The sequence below is a fragment of the Dendropsophus ebraccatus genome, chromosome 7 (genome assembly GCF_027789765.1).
Source record: "Dendropsophus ebraccatus isolate aDenEbr1 chromosome 7, aDenEbr1.pat, whole genome shotgun sequence".
NCBI lineage: Eukaryota > Metazoa > Chordata > Amphibia > Anura > Hylidae > Dendropsophus > Dendropsophus ebraccatus.
In genome coordinates, this window is record NC_091460.1 from 38,308,863 (window position 1) to 38,332,998 (window position 24,136).

Below are 24,136 nucleotides of genomic sequence, written 5' to 3' on the forward strand. Positions count from 1 at the left end.
AGACATCTGGGCTGCAATCTGTAGAAGACAGCCATAGCTAGAAGACAAACATCATGATGACCTGGGGTGAATGGAAAAAAGAAAGAAAAGAGAAAGTCTTTAATGAGAACAGATGTCACCTGTAAGTGACTAAATCTAATAGCTTATACTATGAATGTGTCACATCCACAGTGTAGTAACTAATATAGTCTGCTACAATGATGGATGATACTATTACATTGATACTATGGATACGTACTGTTACTGTTCTCCGGGTCATACTGGTCATACACACTTATACAGCAGGGACAGAACCCACCCGGCATGTGGTTTATTGGATTATTAGTGTAGGAATACTGTCGTCTCGGGCACTGCACCCTAGGAATCCTATAAATCAAGGGGAACTATTGGTAAAGAGCCAGTTTACTTGACACTCTGTGCTGGGATATTTTCCTTCTTTCATCTTATACTTTAGTAACGATGTCCCTGTAGCCCTCGTTAATCAATTATTGGCCTGTGTAATAGGCCCAGTAAACGATCTAGCAGATCGGTGCTCGTTTAGAGGTATTATCGGGCCCCCATCGGCCCGTGTAATACCACCCTTAGGGTCCTATTCCATGGGCCAATGGGTGCCCGATCAATAATGTAAACGAGTGCCAATCTGCTAGATCGGTGCTTGTTTACTGGATTTATTACATGGCCCGATAATTGTTTAGCGAGGGCTGCAGGGACATCGTTTACTTAAACTTTACCTAAACATGTTGCAGGTCTTCTCCTGTGCTTCTCCTTCCTCCCGATCCTACACGCAGCAGCAGCAGCTTTGGAGCGGCCTGTCTGAGCTGACACACCGCTCAGCCAATCACTGGCCTCGGTGGTCCCGGCCAGTGATTTACTGAGCGGTCTGTCAGCTCAGACAGGCTGCTCCGAAGCTGTTGCTGCACGCGGGACCGGGAGGAAGGAGAAGCACAGGAGAAGCCCTACAACATGCCTAGGTAAAGTATGGTGCTTGTGGAATCGTCGGTCGCCTGCCGCACATCGCTATTACACGCAGCAATGCGCGGTCGGTGCCCGATGATTTTAGGTTTGAACCTAAATAAACGATCAGTCGATGACACGATCATCGGCTGATCGTTGTCGCTGTTACACAGAGTGATAATCGGCCAAATCGGGCTGATTCGCTAATTATCGCTCCGTGTAATAGAGCCCTTAGTTTAAAGGGACACTTCTGTCAGATAAGGTTATTTTTTTTACTCATCATTTACGGAACAATAGTTTTTAGACTTTTTGCCAGTTTTTTTCAGTAACTCTATGCAGTTAAAAGTTAAACACAAATCTTTGTATTTTTACAAGCAGTCAGCAATCAGGCTTCTATGTGCCAACATTGAAGAAACTGTCATCTGCGCTTCCGTTGGCTTTTATATATGCCTACTTACCAACACATTTGCTAGATATGTGAAAAAAAAATAGGGACAGCTGTAAGGCAACCAGTAAAACAAAACACCTATGGGCTGCACTCCAAAAATCTGTGAACATTCCCTTTATTTCACTGTGCTTGAGGGAAAAGGGGGGTGGGGAGTGAGAGGGGGAGTGAGGAGGCAGAGCTGGGTAGGGGGAGTAAGGGCCCTATTCCACAGGACAATTATCGTTCTCATAATCGTTAAAGATTATCTCAAACGACCGTTATTGCGAAAGACCTTAAAACGTTCACTCATTTCCATAGAACGATAATCGTTACTTATGATCGTATTTGCGATCATTTTTTCTTCGCTATTGCGTTCGTATTTACTGCGAACGACCGAACAATGTCTTATTCAATGCGAACGTTTTGCGAACGAGCAACGATAAAAATAGATCCAGGTCTTATAAAGCGATCAACGATTTCTCGTTCGGTCGTTAATCGTTAACTGCATTTCAACCGAACGATTATCGTTTAGATTCGAACGATTTAACGATAATCTGAACGATAATCGTCTGGTGGAATAGGGCCCTTAGGAGGCAGAGCTGGGGGGGGGGAATACAGCAGATCAGGAGCTTAGGAAATCCTATTGACACTTTGCACTGGAGAAGAGAAGCAATTTTCTATGTTACGGAGACACAGACAGTTAAATGAAAGGTACCATGTGTCTCCTTGACCTAAAAACGATCTAACAGTTTTAGCAATTCGGAACCTGAATGACAGCTGACAGATTCACATTAATCGGAATAGGATCGATCCTGTTAGCCACTCTCTCATGTTCCAAAAACATTTGTTATGTTGTATGATTAAAACACCGAAGACTTTTCACAAATTAATTTGTTCTCATTCCACTAAGTGCCCACATTGCATAAAATAGCATGAAACAATCTGTTCCGGCTAGATCCATTGATTGTGGTTACATGTCAGTGATTATGGTAAATGCTTCATGTTTCATTACTCCTATCTCTCGTGATATGCGTTTCCATGGAGACCGCCAAGGCCCTTTCTCCTCACATGGTGCATCTCCGGGGAGCAGATCCCTGAATTTGTTTGCATTGTTCTTTTGTCTTAATGTAATATTGCGGAGTGCATTGCTGCATAAAAAGATTAATTAGAATTGTTATTTGGAAATAATATTATTACAGATTGCCGCCCTCCAAGCATATCCAACAATCTAAAGTCTCATGAATAGTGGTGCAAACATGCATGACTCTATCGGGGGAGGCCAATAAAACATTGGAGCCGAATAGAAATGTGTAATTTGAATATTTAATTACTGGTTGTATAGAAATTGGATTTTCTTTGTCTAAACAGAACATGAGATCTAAGTAATCTCTGATTAATCCAACCTTAGGAAAATAAAGTGGTCATTGGAGAAGGAATATAAACATCACTTAATCCGGGATAAACGGTGAAGATTTATAATCAGTAAATTTAATCGGTTTCCTTTAATCTTTTTTTTTTTTTTTTTTATTTCGCCTTCTATCAGTGTCACCCATTGTAATTATAATTATTAGACTGTCATAGCTATAGTCAGCTGAGATAGTTGCTATACATATACCCCCTCCCAGATCCTCCTCTTTCCATTGACAAAGCTGTATGTAGGCTTGTTTTTTGAGGGACAAGTTGGAGTTTTTATTTGGAGACATATAATTTATTAATTAACCCCTTACAACCTCACAAATTTTCGATACTTGGCTCGTGTTTTCTTCCTCCTCGCCTTCGCATTTAGCTATATATCGGTAGTATATTTTTTTCTCAGATGTGATAAATCAGCAAAAAAAGGACCGTGCCACCGTGCACCCCACCTGTCCTCTGCACTGATCCACCCCACCTTCCCTCTGCCCTGATCCACCCCGCCTTCCACCTGCACTGATCCACCCCATCTGCCACCTGCACTGATCCAACCCACCTGCTCTCTGCCCTGATCCACCCCGCCTGCCACCTGCACTGATCCACCCCACCTGCCACTTGCACTGATCCACCCCACCTGCCACTTGCACTGATCCATCCCGCCTTCCACCTGAACTGATCCATCCCACCTGCCACCTGCACTGATCCACCCCACCTGCCACCTGCACTGATCCAACCCACCTGCCACTTGCACTGATCCATCCTGCCTGCCCCCAGCACTGATCCACACCGCCTGCCACCTGCATTGATCCACCCCATCTGCAACCTGCACTGTGCCACCCCACCTGCCGCTTGCACTGATCCACCCCACCTGCCCCAGGCACTGATCCACACCGCCTGCCACCTGCACTGATCCACCCCACCTGCACTGATCCACCCTACCTGCCACTTGCACTGATCAACCGCGCCTGCCCTCTGCACTGATCCAACCCTTGTGGAGTCCATGACTCAATGGGTCAGAGTTGTTGTGGTTGAAGATCTGTGCAATCATTTTATCCAGGTGGTTTTAGTGTAATATCTATAACTATACCTGGCATTGGTAGTTATTATTAGGTTGCCCTCAAGTATACAAGACTGTTATCTTTTCCACTAGACTGTAGGCTACTTAGCTGAGGAGACAGCGAGTACAATGAGAATTACGCTCCCCGAGCCTCTTATGTTCAGCAAGTAATTTGCTGTTTCGATATAAATCAGACACATCCTGCACAGAAATAAACGCCATTACAGCTGCTATATTTACCATGTAACGTAGCATACAGTTTAAGTGAATTGGTTTAGGAAATAGCACTTGATTAAGTGATCACTTTGTTTAATAGCTGCTAATAACATGAGATAAGAGAAGGGTGATGTCACCACACAAGGGTGATATTTTCTTCTCTTCTTAGAGTGCATAATGTGGCCTAAATGACTAAGCAACCTTAAAGGGATTTTGTCATCTGAAAAAGACCTGTTGTTTAAATCAAGTTTTTTTTAAAGAATTTTTGGTGATGTTTAAACATTTTTGAAGTTCTTTTACCTGAAAGCGAGGTTCCATACTTTCACTAAGCAATAATTCACTATTTCTAAGGAAGTATATGCAAAGCCACACTCACACCACCTTTTCAAGGGAGGTCTACCTTAAAGAACACTCCTTAAGGTGAAGCTTAAAGGAGAAGTCTGATGATTTAAAAAAAATTCAGCCAGCATGGGCAGGGGGGAACATAATAAACAATCACTACTTACCTCTCCCAATGCCCACTAAGTGCCTTGTCACAGGCAGTGGGTCCACTGTCAGAAGGCATTTTTCCCCGAGTTCTGATATTGTCACAAATCGGGGTAAAATACCGGACCCTGCTGATGGGCTGCCACATTAACCAATCAGTGACTGCAACGTTGTCAACTGGGTTGTGACTTGCAGCCAAAGAAGATCCCAGGAGCCTAGTGCTTCAGAGGAACAGGTAGAGGTAAGTAGTGATTGTTTATCATGCCAGACTTCCCCTTTAATGCCTTTGGTCCCACAATAGGCCTCTCACTAGCCAGCCAGTGCCCTGCTCTCTTCTCATGATGGACAATAACCCGAAACAGCTGTATACAGATGGGTAAGATCTTCTTTTGGAGAGATCTTCTTTTGGCATACATTCTCAGTCATATTTTAAGAGTCCTAGTTAAAATGAGACAGACTTTAGAGTGAACATGTTACCTGAAATTTTAGCACTAAAGTGCTGATGGTGTTACATAGGTCTTAAGGAAAGAATGTCTATGACTGCAATCTGCTTGTCAGGAACTTATCTGTTTGGGTTCCTGTGGCGACCACCCCCTCCTTGCTGTGAGAGTCCTGGAGTCCTGTTTATTGCTTTCTCAGTTCTTACCCTTTGGCTTTGTTATTGGACTTCTCTCTGGTTGTCATTTGTGCTTTATGCATGGGGGAACTTCAGTGTTAGGACCAGCCTGGACCACACCTCTTTGGCACCAACTTCCCTCTATATAACACTATCCTCAAGGAGAAACCTAACCCCTTTGGTTGCACTATTTCTAAAAATGTACAATGTAGTACATGTAGTTTAGAAGTGGAGTGGGGTGGTGGGGGTGGAAGTAGGCAATTTGTAGTGGGCAGCAACATATGTGGAAACTCATGTTTGTGTATGTAACTGGTATTTCAATTTGTATTATTTTTTTTACTATAAGATACTGTGTGAATATTCATTTTGTGATTTCAAACCATGAGATTTTACAAGATTTTCAAATCTATTGTGTCGCACAGCAGTGCACAATATAAAATCTAATATACCGGGGATATAAACAGGAAAACGGTGAACACGTGCTTCTTTGTGAAATTGTTTATTCAAAGTGAATTATTCCCATATATTACATCACATAGTGATGAATGAACAGACGCTACTCTGAACTAGGTTATATTTTCTCTCAGTGCTGTGAATTAGTCGCTCTCTGTGGGGCGATCATTTGCAAGATGAACAATAAAGGCAGAATGTCAAGTTGTAAAATCCCACTGTGAAAATCTCAACTTCATGTTGTGGAACAAGACGCGGCAGATCGGTTTAATGAAATATTCTCTGTGCCATCAGTGATGGTTAACCATACTGTGTATATGAAATTCTTAAGGTTTTAAAGGGGGGTGGAAAGGATTATAAAAAAACATGGCTACCTCCCGAGCAGAATGATTTTTTTTTTGTGACAGATTTTTTACTCATTATTTCCTATGGACAATGTCTCTTTTTAGAATTCCATCCCCAATGCAACCCCTTACTGCTTTTTTGTGCATATTTTGTAGTTGAAGACCCCCATAAAAAGGCCAGAAGCAGGACTTACATGTTAAAATCGGTAGCCGACAGCACTGACAGGCGCTATTATGTACTATTTCATTGATACTATATCAGTATAAAAAAAATGTAGAAATGTAGAAAATCAAATCTGTCTTGTTAAAAGTGCAAAAACAACAAATACAGTGCAGGCAGGGGGTGGGGGGAACATAATAAAGAATTTATACTTACCGGTCCCCGTACCCTCGCAGTGCCATGTCCAGCTACTGTAGCCATGCCGGCCTGCTCCTGATATGACACAACACATGGATGGATGCCCCATTTAGCCAGTCAGTGACTGGGGTGGGACACTACTGCAGTCAATGATTGGCTGAGCGGGTATTTTCCCCTGGACCGCAATGTAGCAGAAAGCTGGGAGAAAGTTATATCTGGTGGGAATCCGGCAGCCTGTTGACTCGTCTGGGAGGGCATTGGGATAAGTAAGTATACATTCTTTATATTATGTTCCCCCAACCCCCTGCCCGCACTGTATGTTTTGTTTTTGCCCAGAGTACTTCTTTAACTTTATTCTATGACTCACTAAGACTGTGGTAATAGACATTTATGTACAGATTTTTTAAAATTTATGTATCTATTTTATAGTCATTTCTAATAAAATTGATTCCTAATATAATATGCTGGTATCGTTTTGTGTGGAAATGTACTACAGTGGTGCCTTGGATTACGAGCATAATTCGTTCTGGGACTTTGCTTGTAATCCAAATCCACTCTTAAACCAAAGCAAATTTTCCCATAAGAAATCACTGATATGCAGACAATTGGTTCCACTCCCCAAAAATAATGATTTTATATTTTGAATAACATGGCTGTAAGACAAATGAACCAAACATTTATAAACAGCTAAATATGTGATGTTATAGGTTACTGTGCAGTATAGCATGTGGAGTAAAATGTATAATAAGTGCATAAACCTGAAACACAGCAGCAGTTTGTAGATACAGGGTGGAACTGCAGATCCCTATAATGCAGTAGCCTAGTACAACATGCTAGAATAGAGAAGCAGGACTGCTGTCAGAGATCTGTGTGGTCACATGACAGCAATGGGGAAGGGGTGTGTGCTCAGCATGGACTCATCAGGACTGACAGAGACTGCAGGGAGCATGAAGGACTGAGCAGTACAGATGTGGGTACATACATGCAGCACTCTGTCCGGGGAGAGAGGGGTTACAGCTATGAAGAGATTACCTCCACAGTCCTGTCCCCTGATGTAAGCCCCAGCCTGAAGTGGATCTGCTATGATTTGGAAGGCAAGGGAGACTTCCTGGGTCAGAGTACAGTGCTGTATACCCCGCTATATAGACCATGTCCCTCCCCAACCCCCCCTCCCACCTAGCACAGGAAGCTCTTAAACCAAAACAATGCTCTTAAACCAAGTCACAATTTTGAAAAACTGTGAGCTCTTAAACCAAAATGCTCTTAAACCAAGTTACTCTTAAACCAAGGTACCACTGTATTTCTGTCACTGTCATGTTGATAGACAGCCTATTAACCTCTTAAAGTCAATTTTCATTTTTTGCGCTTTTGCTTTTTCCACTTTATGTTTAAAAGGCCATAGGGCTTGCATTTTTTCACCAAGAGACCCACATGAGCCTTTATTTTTTACTACACCAATTGTACTTTGCATTGACAAGCTTTATTTTACCATAAAATATGCAGCAAAACCGGAAAAAAATCATTTGTTTTTTCATTGAGTTTATTGAGTATATACACAGCACTGATCAATGAGATCAGCGATCCATTACTCTGGACAGCTGCAGCCTAGAGCAATGTACTGCCGTCATTCCAACGCTTAGGCCCAGCCTGCACAGAAGAGCAGATCTCCTCCCGCGATCGCATCAAGGGGGGGAGATCTGTCCCTCTAGAAACCAGGGACATGCAGAGCACCGCATTTAAATGCAGCTGTCAGGTTTGAAAGCTGCATTTAAATGCTTAATTAGCTGGCGTGGCAACAGGACCTGCGTCATCTAATGGAGGCGCTCCCCAGCTGCAGATGCCAGCCGGGAGCAGCGCCTTTCAAAGCGGGGTCCCGGTGGGACCCTTCTCTGTACTCCCCTTGTGTTGCCATGACGTACCAGGTACATCATGGGACGCAAAGGGGTTAATGAGGTAACCCAACATCAGGTAAGGAAAGTAAGAAGCTTATGGCATTACTTACTTTTCAAGGGGAACTATCAGCAGGTTAGACAAATCTAATTGCAGGGGGCACCAAGGAGAAAGATATGTCTCTTACCTTCTTGCTTGGCGCAGTTCCCATGTTGCTATGTAATCCTTGGCATGGAGCACCATTAGGAGTGGGCAGGCCGGCTCACACAATGTAGGTGGGGCAGTGCTCCTAATGGTGCTCCGGGCCAAAGATTACACTGCTAACAGCATGTAAACGGCGCCAATGAGAAAGGTAAGAGACATACCTTCCTTCTCGTTCCATGTCTTCATTGGCTCAGGTTACTGTGTGGTGACCTCATGCTCGAGGTAGACCCTACACTGTAATTTAGCCTCTCCTTGGCATGTAATGTGGCATGTAGTGGGTCTGTATCTTGCCATTGCGGTGAGCTGTTGTGTGAATGGTGTTCTGGCAGAGCTGACCAAATGTGTCTTTTTTTCTGGGTTCCAGATGGGGGGAGTGGCTGCCTCTACTTGGTTGTGCACTCCACCCATCCTACCCAGGTGTTTAATTACTGTTGCCAGTGTAATGCTGCGTTTATACAGACAGATTTATCTGACAGATCTTTAAAGCCAAAGCAATGGATTTGAGAAGAAGATAAATCTTAGTCTTTCCTTTATGACCTGTTCCCTGTTTATAGTCTGTTCCTAGTTTTGGCTTTAAAAATCTGTCAGATAAATCTCTCTGTGGAAACGCACCCTAAGATAGATCCTGTATGCCCAGAGCATAGGCTTCTTACATGCCATGGAGAGGCTAAACTACAGTTTAGACTCCATCCCGGCATGAGGCCATCTTATCGTTTGGGGGGGGGGGGGGGGGGGGTTTATACAATTTGCAAATGGTCACAAAAGCTGGAGATTTTTTATTTTTTTTTGCAGTTGGAGGGCTGATTTTGATGACTTTTGTAGTGGATTTGTATCTTGCTATTGCGGTGAGCTGTTGCATTCTTCTCTGTTTTTGTGTGTCCTGTGTGGTGTACAGTGTATATTGGACTTTCTGTTTTTGTATACACTGTAGAAGGGAATTTCACTATATATTTTTTTTTACTATTGCTAAAAAACTTTTGGAATCCAAGTTGAGTAAAAAAAAGCAACATTCACACTGTGATTTGCATTTCTAAAACAATCACCAGTAAAATTTTTATAACCTTCTCGCTAGGTGGTATCTCACCCCATCAGTACTATGATTCCTAAACATATGTCCATTGGGCTGGCAAAGCAATTGTGATCCCCCTCCACATCTTGTGGTTTGCCCCTTTAGATTAAGCAATGCTGAGAGGACACATATTAAGTATCTGCCACATCAAATTACTGTATCCCTTTAAAGTATGTCTCCTCAGGGTGCTCATGGGACTGAATTAATCTTATCACATTAAGAACCTGACAGGTATACTCCACGCTGCTAGATAATTGATTGCCTTACATTGGAAATAACCCACCCCACCCCCCACCAGGTCACAATGATCAATAAATGTGACCACATATATAGGCTTGAACAAATTGCACACTGGACTACACACATCTTTCTAAAATGTATTGGATTAGTTATCATGGTCATGTTATGACTTAAGGACCTTGATAGTACTAAATACAGTACTAAATACCACTTGGTCTGACAATTACCATCAGTTCTTTCTGTAGATATTACTTAGACAGTTATATTCTTTACCTTCTTTACATTTTTGTTTATTGTTACATACTTTTTTTTAGTATTACCTAAATATTATACAGCATTTTTTTTGACAGTTATACAATTCTGTAAGAAACTGACCTTGTAAATTGAATATCTTGTAAGAGGCTATATTGGGTATATTTTATATGGTATCTATTTATTGGAATCAAGAGGGAGGACTACAGATGTAGCCAGGGTAGCCGACAATTGTATCAGAGAGCTATGTTACGCCAATTGGTTGAGTTAAACGCGACATGGTGATCAAGTTGACACAGGCTACATTTATGTGTATTGTTGCTTGTCTGGAGTCCATTCATGCTAAATACCCAGTGTTTGCCCAGATTCTCACATCTAATGGTAACTTGGTGTCACAGGGTGTTATTACACGGGCCAATGGGGGCCCGATAATAACTGTAAACGAGCACCGATCTGCTGTTATCAATGTCCTTGCAGCCCTTGCTTAAACTTTATACATTACCTATCCAGGCTGCAGGGCTCCTCTTGTGGTCTTCTTCTCCCCGGGTCCCGCACGCTCCAGCTTCAGAGCGGCCTGTCTTAGCTGACAGGCCGCTCAGCCAATCACTGGCTGCGGCGGTCCCTGCCAGTGATCGGCTGAGAGGCCTGTCAGTTCATACAGGCTGCTCTGAAGCTGGAGCGTGCGGGACCCGGGGAGAAGACCGCAAGAGGAGCCCTGAAGCCTGAATAGGTAATGTAAATCGTCAGCTGCCGGCCGTGCACCACTATTACGCATAGCGATGCGTGGTTGGTTCCCGACAATTATAGGTTCAAGCCTATATCAACGATCAGCCGATGATCGTTGTCATCAGCTGATCGTTGTATTTATTGCACAGAGCGATAATCAGCCAAATCGTTTCGTGGAATAGGCCCCTTAGAGTGTTTACAGATCCAAGATAACATTGTGATACCAACTGGCAAATTGTGTCTGTGATGATCAAAGGGTTCTGGAACAATGAAGTAGAGACAGGACATCTGTGAGGACCAAACAATGGAGTATTATGGTATTTAAAGGGACCAAACATGGCTCAGGGGGAGGAGGACAGGAAGAGGCGACCAGACCTGAAGGGGATGGAGACCTGTGTGGTTAAGAGCTCATAGTGTGGTAACTATGCGTGAAATTTTGAATTGATGAAATATTTAAGTTTTCTATAATGTAATGGTTATTGTTTATTGGTTATATTGTATTGTATTTTTGTAATTATTATTGCTTTCTGCTCTTTTATATGTTTATACAATTCTCATAACAAATATAAAGGCAAAATTCCACTCGGACAATATGTGATTAACTTTACACTCGCTCTTGTATTTCAATTACTGGCCCAACCTCGAATTTAGACCCAACAAGAGGGTGTTGTGTGTATATATATATATATATATATATATATATGTATTATCTATATTCTAGATATTTATATACATAATAATTCCTACAATACTCAAAACAAAGGTTGTTGTTTTGAATATCAAAAATGCATTCAGTAAGTAGAAAAGATGAGGGGGCACTCACCGTTCAGATGCATAAACTTTATTTCATATGAAGTTTAAAATTCAGCAGGTACATTTGTAGCGGACTAGGACGCCGACCACCATTTCACACGGGCTATAACAGCCGTTTCACGCGCGTGAAACGGCTGTTATAGCTCGTGTGAAATTGTGGTCAGCATCAATGAATTTGATGCATTGATGAATTTGTTAGATTTCTTGGGGAGCACCCCGGATGCTTTACGCTGTCATACAGGAGTTCAGTCCACTCTGCCGTGTGAACTGTGCTAGAGGAGTAGTGCCGGTGCTACGTTTCTAACACAAAGTTATTGTTTTGAATATCAAATACCGGCCGTGGGTTAGTATGTTTCAGCGGCCATTATTTCAATGACAGCCGCTGAAACATTATTCTTGTTCAAACAAACTGATGGTCCTTTTGGGTGTGCCATTAATAAAAAAGTCCATTGACTTTAATACTAAGGAAGTAGAAAAGAACTATCTGTTCAATGTACTGTAACTACTTAAATAACAGCAGCTGTTTGTCCAATAGCGGTCACCAATAAATGGCATAAACGTTAATTTGATGGCAGCCACGGACAACGGCCATTCCACTATGTATTGAGTGGCCGCCATCCCATTGACTTCAATGCAGATAATTATAAATTGGTAACAATTGACGTCATTTTTTTTTTTGTGTTAACATAGGCTAACCCCTTATTCTACATTATATGACTTATATGGGACTTATAGCCCATTTTTTTTTTTTTTTTACTATTGCCTTCTTTTAATAAAAAGATCTAGAAAATAAATAAAATGCAAATTACTCTGTAGGTAAAAGTAAGGCACTTACACATCTTACTAAGCTGTGAGCTTTGGTAATAGAAAGAAAACATGTCTCAACAGGAGAGCTGTTAAAAGTATCAATGAAAAGAAATATAAAACTCCTTGAAGATATATTGAAAATCAAACATAGAGTGTATGAAAAGATGTTGGTTGTTCCCAGTGAGCTGTGAGAAATATTTAGAGGAAGTATAAACAGACTGGAAAAAGAAAAACATATGGGTAGACCAAGAAAGACAAATAAGAGTTAGGATTGCTCACAATATTCCTTGAAAATAGAAAATGCACAAAACACTTGAAAATATGGGAAGAGGAAAACAGAACTGTAAAAAATTGCCTGGGTTAAATGAAATGGGACTTTCATGTAGAAATGCAAAATGAAAATCAGCACTAACTCCTGGAATAAAGCGAAGACTGGACTAAAGCATGAACTGTTGAGGATTAGAAGAAAGTGATTTTTGCCGATGTATCACAGATTGTGGAGGATTGGAATAAAGTGGTATTCAGTAATGAATCGTGGAATGTAAAGAATTGGATGAAAGTAATATTAACTGATGAATCACAGAGTGTGGAGGATTGGAAGAAAATGAATTTAGTGATGAATCATAGAGTGTAGATGGTTGGTTGAAGGTGATATCTGGTGATGAATCACTGAGTGTGGAGGATTGGATGAAAGTGATATTCAGTGATGAATCATGGATGATGGAGGATTGGATGAAAGTTATATTCAGTGATGAATCATGGATGATGGAGGATTGGATGAAAGTTATATTAAGTGCTGAATCACAGATTGTGAGGGATTACATGTAAGTCATATTCAGTGATGAATCATGGGTTATGGAGGATTGGATGAAAGTAATATTCAGTGCTGCATCATGGAGGGTGGAGGATTGGATGGAAGTGATATTCAGTGATGAATTGGTCAAGCAATGATGAATTGGTCAAGGAGTTGATGCTGCAACTTATGGCTGGTGTTGTTCTAATGAATAGATGAAAAAGATGAAACTTTGTGAAAAAACAATTACATTTCACTCCATTTATGATAAAAGGCTGCATATGTTATGTAAAGGACCAGGAAAGATGGCAGACAATTCACAGCTGGACATAGAAAACATAGGCCTTTTTAAAGTGCATCAATAGCAATAGTGTAAGTTTGGTGATGATAAGATTATTTTTCTTTATTTTTTTTTATTTAATAGCATGTCCAGAAAAACAGTCCATATTTATTATTCTGGTGGAAAATTTATGGAGAATATTAAAAAAAATATATTTGTGATCAGGCTGACTCTTTTCTTGTAACACAGAGCGGGAGAGGACTGCACTGCAGTGCGTTCTAAAGATCTAAGTCTGAACACTTAGACCCAGACCGATCAAAACTTTTGACATGTCTCTATGACATGTTAAAATTTTTTTATGATGACGGGTACACTTTAATTAATTAAGGATATCATACAAACCCAAGAAGAAGAAGAAATATATATATATGAATATATATATATATATAGTCCCTAACTAATCAGATTGTAAGGAGTAGTAAATTCCCAGTTTCTTTTATATCAATGTTATATTTTAGGTTATTTCTTATTTACAAAATCTCCATCATTTTAATGTTATGTACACCACTAGAGCGTTGACTTTCCGTGGGTGGTTAATGGTTCTCAAAGGAAAGCGTGCACATAAAAGTTTTTATTAAACCCAAAGAAGAGGAAAATAATTTTTATTTGATGGGAAATATTAGTTAATTGAAATAGGAACAAAACTTTATAGAATTTTATTGTTTTATTAAGATTTAATGGCTTCACCAATAAACATGAATCCATTATTTTAACATTTTTGCTCTTTATTTTAGAGAAAGATTCAATTATTGCTCTGATTCTAAATAGTTTCAGTACATCTGTGATTATGACTCTTAACTGCTGGAGATTAGGTAGAATGGCTTAGTATAGTCATAATGGAAAAGTTGTTTTATGTGGAAACATTTGGATAATAATTTAGATTTAACTATATCGTATTTATGTTTCCACATATATTTTGTTATTATGTTAGCTTTGTACTATTGGTCATCCAATAAATTGGAAATCTCAGTGTTATTTAAAGCAAACGTATCACTGAACATCGCTTTTCTGATATTTACATGGATAGAGCAGTGCAGGTACGGGGATGCCAGTGCTGAGGTCTTTTTTAAAACCGCAGCCCAGCTCAGCATACAGCTCCGTTATATTCCCGGGCAGGGGCCGGGGTGAAGCACTGGAGGCGGGCCGGCCTGACCCCGATGGGAGGAAACCCTTTCCCCTTTATGACGCAACTCCATTAGAATCAATGGATTCTAATAGAGGTGTGGGAGGTTCCTCCCACTGGGGGTGGGCTGGCCCACCTCCACTGCTTCACCCCTGGCCAGTGCCCAGGTAATAGCACATGGCTATATGCGGGAACCTGGCCGCAGTTCATAAAAAGGACCGAGAGTGGCATCCCCACGCCGGCGCCACTCTATCCATGTAAATATCAGAAAAGCAATGTATCGGTGGTACATTTGCTTTAAACTAGTGAACTTGAGGGTTGTTATATTCTTTATTAATGGAACATTCCAATCTCATAATGTGGTAGCATGGAGCTAGAATCTCTATGACAAGTGTGGTGTGCCCCCAGTGGATGTTGTAGCGGTGGGACGGCCGGTCACTTGCTAGATGGAAGTGTGACGCCACTACTATGGTAGATGGCCGAGATACAGCCGGGCCGTAAGGGCTTGTCACGTGACACCAGTGCCTGTAGGGCACACAGGTGTGACTGCACGCCTGCTTTTAAGGTGTAAGGTCGGTTATACCCTTTCCCCCTGTGGTCGGTGTCCTGTCGGGTTGCTGCCGGGTCCCTTGGGCTAGTGTAGTCACAGGTGGCTAGAGCGGTGTAATGACCCTCCCGAGTAATAGTAGGACCCGCCACCCACAGAAAGGGGAAATGTCCCAGGGTTGCGGTGTAAATGCTGTGCAGGTGGTAGTGAATAATCACAGACTCCGTTGATAAGGTTAACTTAGTTTACTATCGGCAAATGTGCAACAGGTAATACAAAGGTACTTAGGTATACACTTGACAAAGTTCCAATAAATACTGAGATGTAAAACCACCAGATCTGTTTGATAAGTGCTGAATAGGATGTAGTAGAGTTGATAAGGTTGTACTGAGGTAGCGTAGTAGAGAGGAGGATGCCGTGAGAGTCTCAACCCAAGAAGTAATGTCCTCAGCCGGGATGTTGGAGGGTATAGAAGAATACTTGTAGAAGAAGGAGAAGAAGACAACCTGTGCCCGTGTATTGACCTTTTCTATAGTCTTCACACCACTTTATGCCCAGTAGCTTTGGCTGAACCGTACTAATTGGTGACACAGGCCCCAGACCTTGTTACCTGGATGAGCAGAGTGCTGGGGGTTTCCTGCTGAGACCAAGCTGCAAGATGGAGTTCATAGACTTTCCAGTAACTTTGCTCCACCCAGATCAGTTCCTAGCTCTTTGGCTCTTTAGCTGATACTGTCCTGCACTGTGGTTACTTCTAGTCCTCGGCGTGGGTTGAGGTGATCTGTTGGCTAGGCCTCTCCTGAAGGGTTTAGCACTGCATCACGCAACCTACAGGCACTTCAAGAAAGACATTTGTAAGAGGGCACTGTCCTGCATCCTACCCATGCGGGGTACTGACTAAAACTAAGACTTTTCTGTTGGGGGGGACCTGGCAGAGGGCCAGGGCCCAGGTAGAACCACTGTGGAGAGCCATCTGATCTGCGTCCTTTCTCCACCGAAGCTCAACTAAAACTCCTCCTTCACCCAAGGGACTAACTTCCTATACAGCGTGTAAGGTGCACTGTGGTTGGGTGGAAAGAGTGCAACAGAAGAGTAGAAAGGGAAGAGGTGATAGGACAGAAGAAAGTAAAGTTCCTACTGGTTCACAGAATCTGGTACATACAAATACAATAACCCTTTGAGACACTTCAGCTGTGAAGCTTCCATACTTCAATATACGATACAGCAACATCTAGTGGTCATCTTTTAGTAATACTTTGGCTGCAAAAAGACCACAAAAAGTGCAGACTTTTATGAAGGGTGTGAACAGCAGTAACACCCCTACTGGGACACCACACAAGAAGCTTTACACCAGATTGTACCCTCTTTATTTTCACAGTTGGTGAGGGTCTCAAAAATAGAACCCTTATCTATCATAGCGTTTTGGCATATGCTAGGCATATACCACTTTAAAGGGGTTGTGTGGCATTTATCGGTTGTTTTTTAAATGGGTTGGGATTGGGTAAAACATCAACTAAAGTATACTCACCTGCCCATTTTCCCCACTGCTGCCCTTCCAGTACTGAGTGGGTTGCTACTGATCTGTAGTACACCTACCAGGGATCTACTTTGTGTTTCTCTCTCCATGATTATTTGCCCTGATTACAGTAATAAAAAATAAAAGTTAAAACTTTTAAAATTTCTTCCGTCATTTTATAAGGCAGTAAACTTTTCATCTGTTCCATGTTGATAGCAGATGCTTTGTAAGTATTCCAAAGGGACAGGTCCCAGCAATCTGTGAAGAGATTTCATCTCTTTTTACAATGTGTTTTTTAAAGTTTACATTTATAATTCTAAAAATGTCGCACATTGACAAATTCCCTGCCTTAGCCTGTGTTATTGCTTCTACATTGGGAACTGGAATTAGTTTTGGCCAGGGGCATAGCTATAAGGGTTGCAGAGACGGCCGTTGCGTCTGGGCTCTGGTGCCTTATGGTCCTCTTATGGAGTTTACATTCGAGCTTCAAGTGACTCCATCAGTTCCATCAACAAATGGAAGGATGTGAAACATGCAATGTTGTCATGTACCTCTTAAAGTAATGCTCCGGGTAAAACTAATCCACTGTGTTCTGCCTAGAGCTAGGTTTGAGGGGGAAGATGTATTACAAAGAGATTAAAGCAATAGAGAGGTCATGCCCCTCAGGCCCTACATAAGACATACCACAGTAAAACCAGGAGTATTCCTTAAAATTACATATCCTTAAAGGGGTTATCTAATAAAATCTTTTTCTTTCAAATCAACTGGTTTCAGAAAGTTATATAGATTTGTAATTTACTTCTATTTAAAAATCTTAAGTCTTCCCATACTTATCAGCTGTTTGTACTTCCTGCAGGAAGTAGTGTATTCCAGTCTGACACAGTGCTCTCTGCTGCCACCTCTGTCTGAGACATGAACTGTCTAGAGCAGTAGCAAATTCCCATAGAAAACCTCTACTGCTTTGAACAGTTCCTGTCTCGGACAGAGGTGGCAGCAGAGAGCAGTGTCAGACTGGAAAGAATACACCACTTCCTGCAGGACGTACAGCAGTGGATAAATATGGGAAGACTGGAGATTTTTAAATAAAAGTAAATTAAAATTCTATATAACTTTTTGAAACCAGTTGATTTGAAAGAAAAAGATTTTCGCTGGACAACCCCTTTAATATTCACAGAATACTGAGTTATAAACTAAAAACCCATTACTAAAACATTCCTCTCTGTCTTTGCATTTCCATCCTATTTCCTTTTCCCCCCATATCCCATATGAGTAATTGATGGAATTACAAATGTCTTTTTAAAGGATCCCAACTGATCATATAATCCAAATGAAATCTACAAGCCGCCGTAGCAGCGAACAATGTTTGTCAGCAAATATGATTTATCTTTGACTATAACCGGGTTACCTGCCTAGTTCTAGTAAGTACTACGGGAAATAATAACATAGATCAATCATGGCTGACAGTAGGAAGAGATTTATGAGATTAAGCCCTAAAAGAATACAAAAATATACAAAGAATTCCTGGATGTCCCGTGCGGTCATGTTAATTTACTTAGATTTTCCATTTTTAACCATTTTAATTTTTGAACATACATGGAACCTCTTCCAGACAACCACTGAGTGGCTTTTCCCACAACAGCTGTTTTAAGGAAATCAACTGTTGCTAGAAAGTGCCAGAGATTTGTAATTTACTTCTATTAAAAATCTCGAGTCTTCAAATATCAGCTGCTGTATGTCCTGCAGGAAGTGATATATTTTTCCAACTCTGGAGAGCAGGAGAGGTTTTCTATGGGGATTTGCTACTGCTCTGGACAGTTCCTGACATGGACAGAGGTGGCAGCAGAGAGCACTGTGTCAGACTGGAAAGAATACACCACTTCCTGTAGGACTGTAGGATCCTGTAGGATAAGTACTGGAAGAAGTTCGTTATTTAATAGAAGTAAATTACAAATCTCTGGCACTTTATGGCACCAGTTGATTTGAAAGAATTTTTTTATGAACTACCCCTTTAAAGAGCAATTACAACATTTGAAAGTTAACAGCTGTAAAAAGTGTTTTTTAGAGATGAGCGAACCTGGAGCATGCTCGAGTCCATCCGAACCCAAACTTTCGGCATTTGATTAGCGGATAGTTGGATAAAGCACTAAGACTATGTGGAAAACATGGATATAGTCATTGGCTGTATCCATGTTTTCCAGACAACCTTAGAGCTTTATCCAAGTTCAGCAGCCACCACTAATCTAATGCCGAACGTTCGGGTTCGGATGGACTCGGGCATGCTCAAGATTCACTCATCTCTAGTGTTTTTCAATCCCATTCAGTGGTTAATACTCTTCATCAAACGTGGCAACAACTCAGACAACTTGGTATAAACAGTTTCTAGTCAGGGCTATAAACATTGTAACATGGTATGCTGTTAGTTTTTTTTTAATAAAAAAAACGGAAGTCTTTCAGTACTCATCAGCTGCTGTATGTCATGCAGGAAGTGATGTTTTCTGTCCAGTCTGACACAGTGCTTTCTGCTTTCACCTCAGTCTGTGTCTGGAACTGTTCAGGGCAGTAGAAAATCCCCATAGAAAACCCCTCGTGCTCTGGACAGTTCCTGACAGGTTAGAGGTGGAAGCAAAGAAAACTCCTCTTCCTGTAGCGCTGCTCTTGTCCATGGGTTCTGTTTGGTATTGCAGGTCACGACCATTCACTTATATTTGCTGAACTGCACTTAAAGCCAATAGACAAAGGATGGCTCTTCCTTTCTAAACAGTCTTGTTTTATTTATTTATTTTTAAATGTCAAACTACCCTTTAATTTTTTTTTATCTCTCATAATTAAAATTTGCAGCTGACTAAATTACAGAGAGTCTATTTTTTAAACACCCCCCCAGTATGTATCAAAAGACTGTCATAGAAGATTTGGGTATCTGGAGGTATAATTATTGGGGTTAATTAAGGTTAAATATCTATTTAAGCATAAACAATGCACCTATACAATTACAATTAAAGATGCAACTGTTGTACTAACTTTACTGTTTGTTTACTGCACGTATGACCATAATAACAAGGGCGTTCATCAATGTATCTGAGATGGTACTTGTTAATGACTACGCATCTTGTATCACATTTAACACTACGAAGATAATGAGTTGTCTCATAACATATTTACGTGTCATTCATATAATTAATATACTGTTTGTCAGACAAATATAGCAATGCTCACTGATGAGACTCTCTATAGTTCTTGATGAGGCTCACTCAGGACCTACTGGGGATGGTAACTCTTTGGACTGCTGTGTTTTTTCTGAGTCTAAGGAATTAGAATTTCTTCATTCTTCAACCCTGCAAGAAGGCGTGGACATAGTCGTCCTTCTCTATATGGACCAGACTATCATGATGACCTTTGAAATTACACTCACCGGCCACTTTATTAGGTACACCTGTCCAACTGCACATTACCACTTAATTTCTAATCAGCCAATCACATGGCGGCAACTCAGTGCATTTAGGCATGTAGACATGGTCAAGACAATCTCCTGCAGTTCAAACCGAGCATCAGTATGGGGAAGAAAGGTGATTTGAGTGCCTTTGAACGTGGCATGGTTGTTGGTGCCAGAAGGGCTGGTCTGAGTATTTCAGAAACTGCTGATCTACTGGGATTTTCACTCTAGGACTTACAGAGAATGGTCCGAAAAAGAAAAAAACATCCAGTGAGCGGCAGTTCTGTGGACGGAAATGCCTTGTTGATGCCAGAGGTCAGAGGAGAATGGGCAGACTGGTTCGAGCTGATAGAAAAGCAACAGTGATTTAAATAGCCAACCGTTACAACCAAGGTAGGCAGAAGAGCATCTCTGAAAGCACAGTACCTCCAACTTTGAGGCAGATGGGCTACAGCAGCAGAAGACCACCCGTTACTAGCATGGTGTACCTAATAAAGTGGCCGGTGAGTGTATGTTTTATCCCTAAAGAGGTTACCACCCACACAGCCACTTACTAAGCCACTTACAAAAAAATATACAATGTGTCCCCTAAAAAGAATAGAATATATAAAATGCCTGTTCTAAATTATATTATAACTTTTGTCTCCTCAAGTGACTTTTAATACACACTTTGCCATCAGAAGTTAATTATAAAATACACTGTGCCTCCTGAAATAAAATATAATATACACTGTGCCTACTGAAATAAGATATAATATACACTGTGCCTACTGAAATAAGATATAATATACACTGTGCCTACTGAAATAAGATATAATATACACTGTGCCTACTGAAATAAGATATAATATACACTGTGCCTACTGAAATAAGATATAATATACACTGTGCCTACTGAAATAAAATATAATATACACTGTGCCTCCTGAAATAAAATATAATATACACTGTGCCTACTGAAATAAGATATAATATACACTGTGCCTCCTGAAATAAAATATAATACACATTGTACTTTTTGAAATAAAATATAATACATGGCTCAACCTGAAATTAATTTCAATATACAGCATGCCTCCTGAAATGAATTATAATAAACATTGTCTGAAATTAATTATAATATACACCCTGCCTTCTCACTTTTTCTCCTCTCCACCTAAAATTAACTACACATGCTGCCACCTCTGTCCATGCCAGGAACTGTCCAGAGCAGTAGTAAATCCCCTTAGAAAACCTCTCCTGCTCTGGACAGTACCTGTCATGGACAGAGGTGGCAGAAGAGAGCAGTGTGTCAAGCTGGAAAGAATACACTTCTTCCTGCAGGACACCCAGCAGCTGATAAGTATGGGAAGACTTGAGATTTTTAAATAGAAGTAAATTACAAATCTGTATAACTTTCTGACCCCAGTTGATTTGAAAGAAAACATTTTTGCTGGAGTACCCCTTTACATTCAGAGGAACTGTGTAGGGATCCTGTTTTTTAATGTTCCCCGAACTGGCTGTTACTTTAAAACTAAACTGACCAAATCCTCCTATGTAACTGAGTTAATACATTGAGACTCCAAATTAAGTGTGATGTTGGGTTTTTGTCTTCTTGGCAGCACCTGTTTCTGAATGGCAGCCAACACAAATACTGGACAGAAGAACAAAAACTACAATTAAAATCTAGAAACTTTGCTTAAAAGCTGCTGAGAGTTGGCCGTGGTCACTCTCAAGAGACTCGCCTAAACTAATTCTGCTGGGGCTAGGCGAGATATTGTATCTCTCTGCGACTCTTAGAAAAAGAAATACTTATTTCAGTAAACGTAGTGGCAACGGATTTAAGGGCCAATCAAAAATATGATGTATGGGCTTGTGTATGATTAGATAGAGAAAAGTCCTCGTAGTGCCTTGAAAATATATGTCGGAGTATATTACATTTTGTAAGTCCGATTAAACTTTGGTCTTTCGCTCATCTGCAGTTTTGCTGAAACTTGCACAGTGAAGATTAACCATCTACTAGCTCTCTCGAGCTGATTTGAATGATTAATGGGGTTTTTCAGGGACAGAATTTTTTTTAACTTTTTTAAGTTTTCCTGAACGATTCATCACAGTTTTTCTTGCTTGTTTAGGTCCCCTACACCATTTACTCACACTTAAGTGAGTGGGTTGCACAAATGTGTTGATCATAGTGTTTTTACTATACAATTTAAAAAACAATAATTCAAAAATTATTAGAATCCCCTTATTTTGACTTGTATTTTTTTTTTTTATCGCTGTGATCTGTAGTTTTTATTTGTACAATTTTGGAGTATACAGTACAGGGCTTTTTGATAAATTTTATTCCTGGTTTTCTCGGATGTGATCCCCATACACAACACATCATATGGCAATGCAGATTTTTTTTTTTTTTACTTTTATTTATTTATTTTATTTTTATTTATTTTTTAGGGGGAGGAGGAATTAACCCCTTAACACCATAGCCATTTTTGTTTTTGCATTTTCCTGCCTACCTTCCTGCCTACCTGCCTAAGAACTCTTCTATTTTTCAATCTGCAGAGCCATATAAGAGGTTAGTTTTTGCAGGACCTATTGTACTCGTATTTCCATTAAATGCATGGTAAAAGAAAAGTAAAAAGACTTTGTGGGGTAAAAAAAACTTTCAATGCTACACATATTTGGGGTTTGCATTTATACGGTGTGTAATTTTTTTTTATGTATTTTTATTATTATTTTGTTTCCCAGTATCAAATTTCTGTAGTTTTTCTTCTGTTTTAAAATTTTATTTTGACCTATAATTTTTTATAATCTATGAAGCTTTGTGAGGGCTCATTTTCTGTGCTGTGACCTGTCGTCTTTCTTGGCCGTTTTTTGGCTGTTTTATGCCAATCTTTTTGGACGGTCTGCACTTTGAGACAAAAATATAGCTGTATTATGCTAATTATGGTCCTAATTTTCATAATAAGACCATGTTTACACAATGTAAACATTCGGGCAAATAACAGCTGTATTTTGATAATGACGGCTTTTAATAATGATCATGATAATTATTAACGTCTATCATTATGAAAAGACGGCTGTTATTAGCCATTGTTTTACAGTGTGTGAACATACGTAGTCTAAGGCCATCCAAAAAGACGAACATAAACCTACCAAAAGAAGACTATGTGTGAGTATAGCCTATATATTAAAATAAAATGTTCTTTACTTTTTTCACATTTCTTTAGCACCACCTAGGGAACTTATATAAGCAATTGTTACATTGCATATACTGATCAATACAATGCTATTTATTTACTAGTACAGTACTAATACTTTTAAACAGTTCCAGCTCTTAAAAAAGTTTTCTTTAAAGGGAATATACCACCAGGTACATCGCTTTGTGTTTTTCACACGTAATCCTTTTTCAACCAATGCCTGGTTCCTGTGAACAATGCCGGTCTGTTCCCAAGCACCGGCCCAGCATGAAGCAGTGGGGGCAAGCCCCCCGGGCCACACAGGTCACCGGACTCCCAGCCTCTGGCACAGATGAGTGCCACAGACACTTTAAGGGTTTAAGGACCTTAAACCTTTAGGCTATGTTTACACTACGTAAAACTACGGCCGTAGTTCTCGACGCAGAACTACAGCCGTAGTTTTGCGGGGTGGGACATAGTCTTGTGTGCAATTGGATCCCACCCGGAGTGTACACACATCGTATACGCTCCGGCCGGGATCTGTGCGGCGCCGGAAAAAACTGACAGGTCAGTTTTCTGCGGCCGGAATTCTGTGAATTCTGGCCGCAGAAAGACTTGTCAGTTCACACAGTGAAGCGAGCGGCTCTGGCCGCTTGCTTCACTGTGGGCTATGGTAAGCTCTGATGTGGGCGCGCGCTGATGCGCCCGCATCAGAGCCCTGCGACCGGAAAGATCATCCGGCCGATACTTAACTACCGGCCGAGATGATCCGGCCAGAGACCTGCCGTTGCGGAACGGCCGGTCTCATATGTAGTGTGAACATAGCCTTAAGTTGTCTGTGCCAATAAGCTGTGCAGAAGTCTAGGAGTCGAGTGACATGCCCCCTGGCCGCTCCTGCCTCCTCCCTGCAACG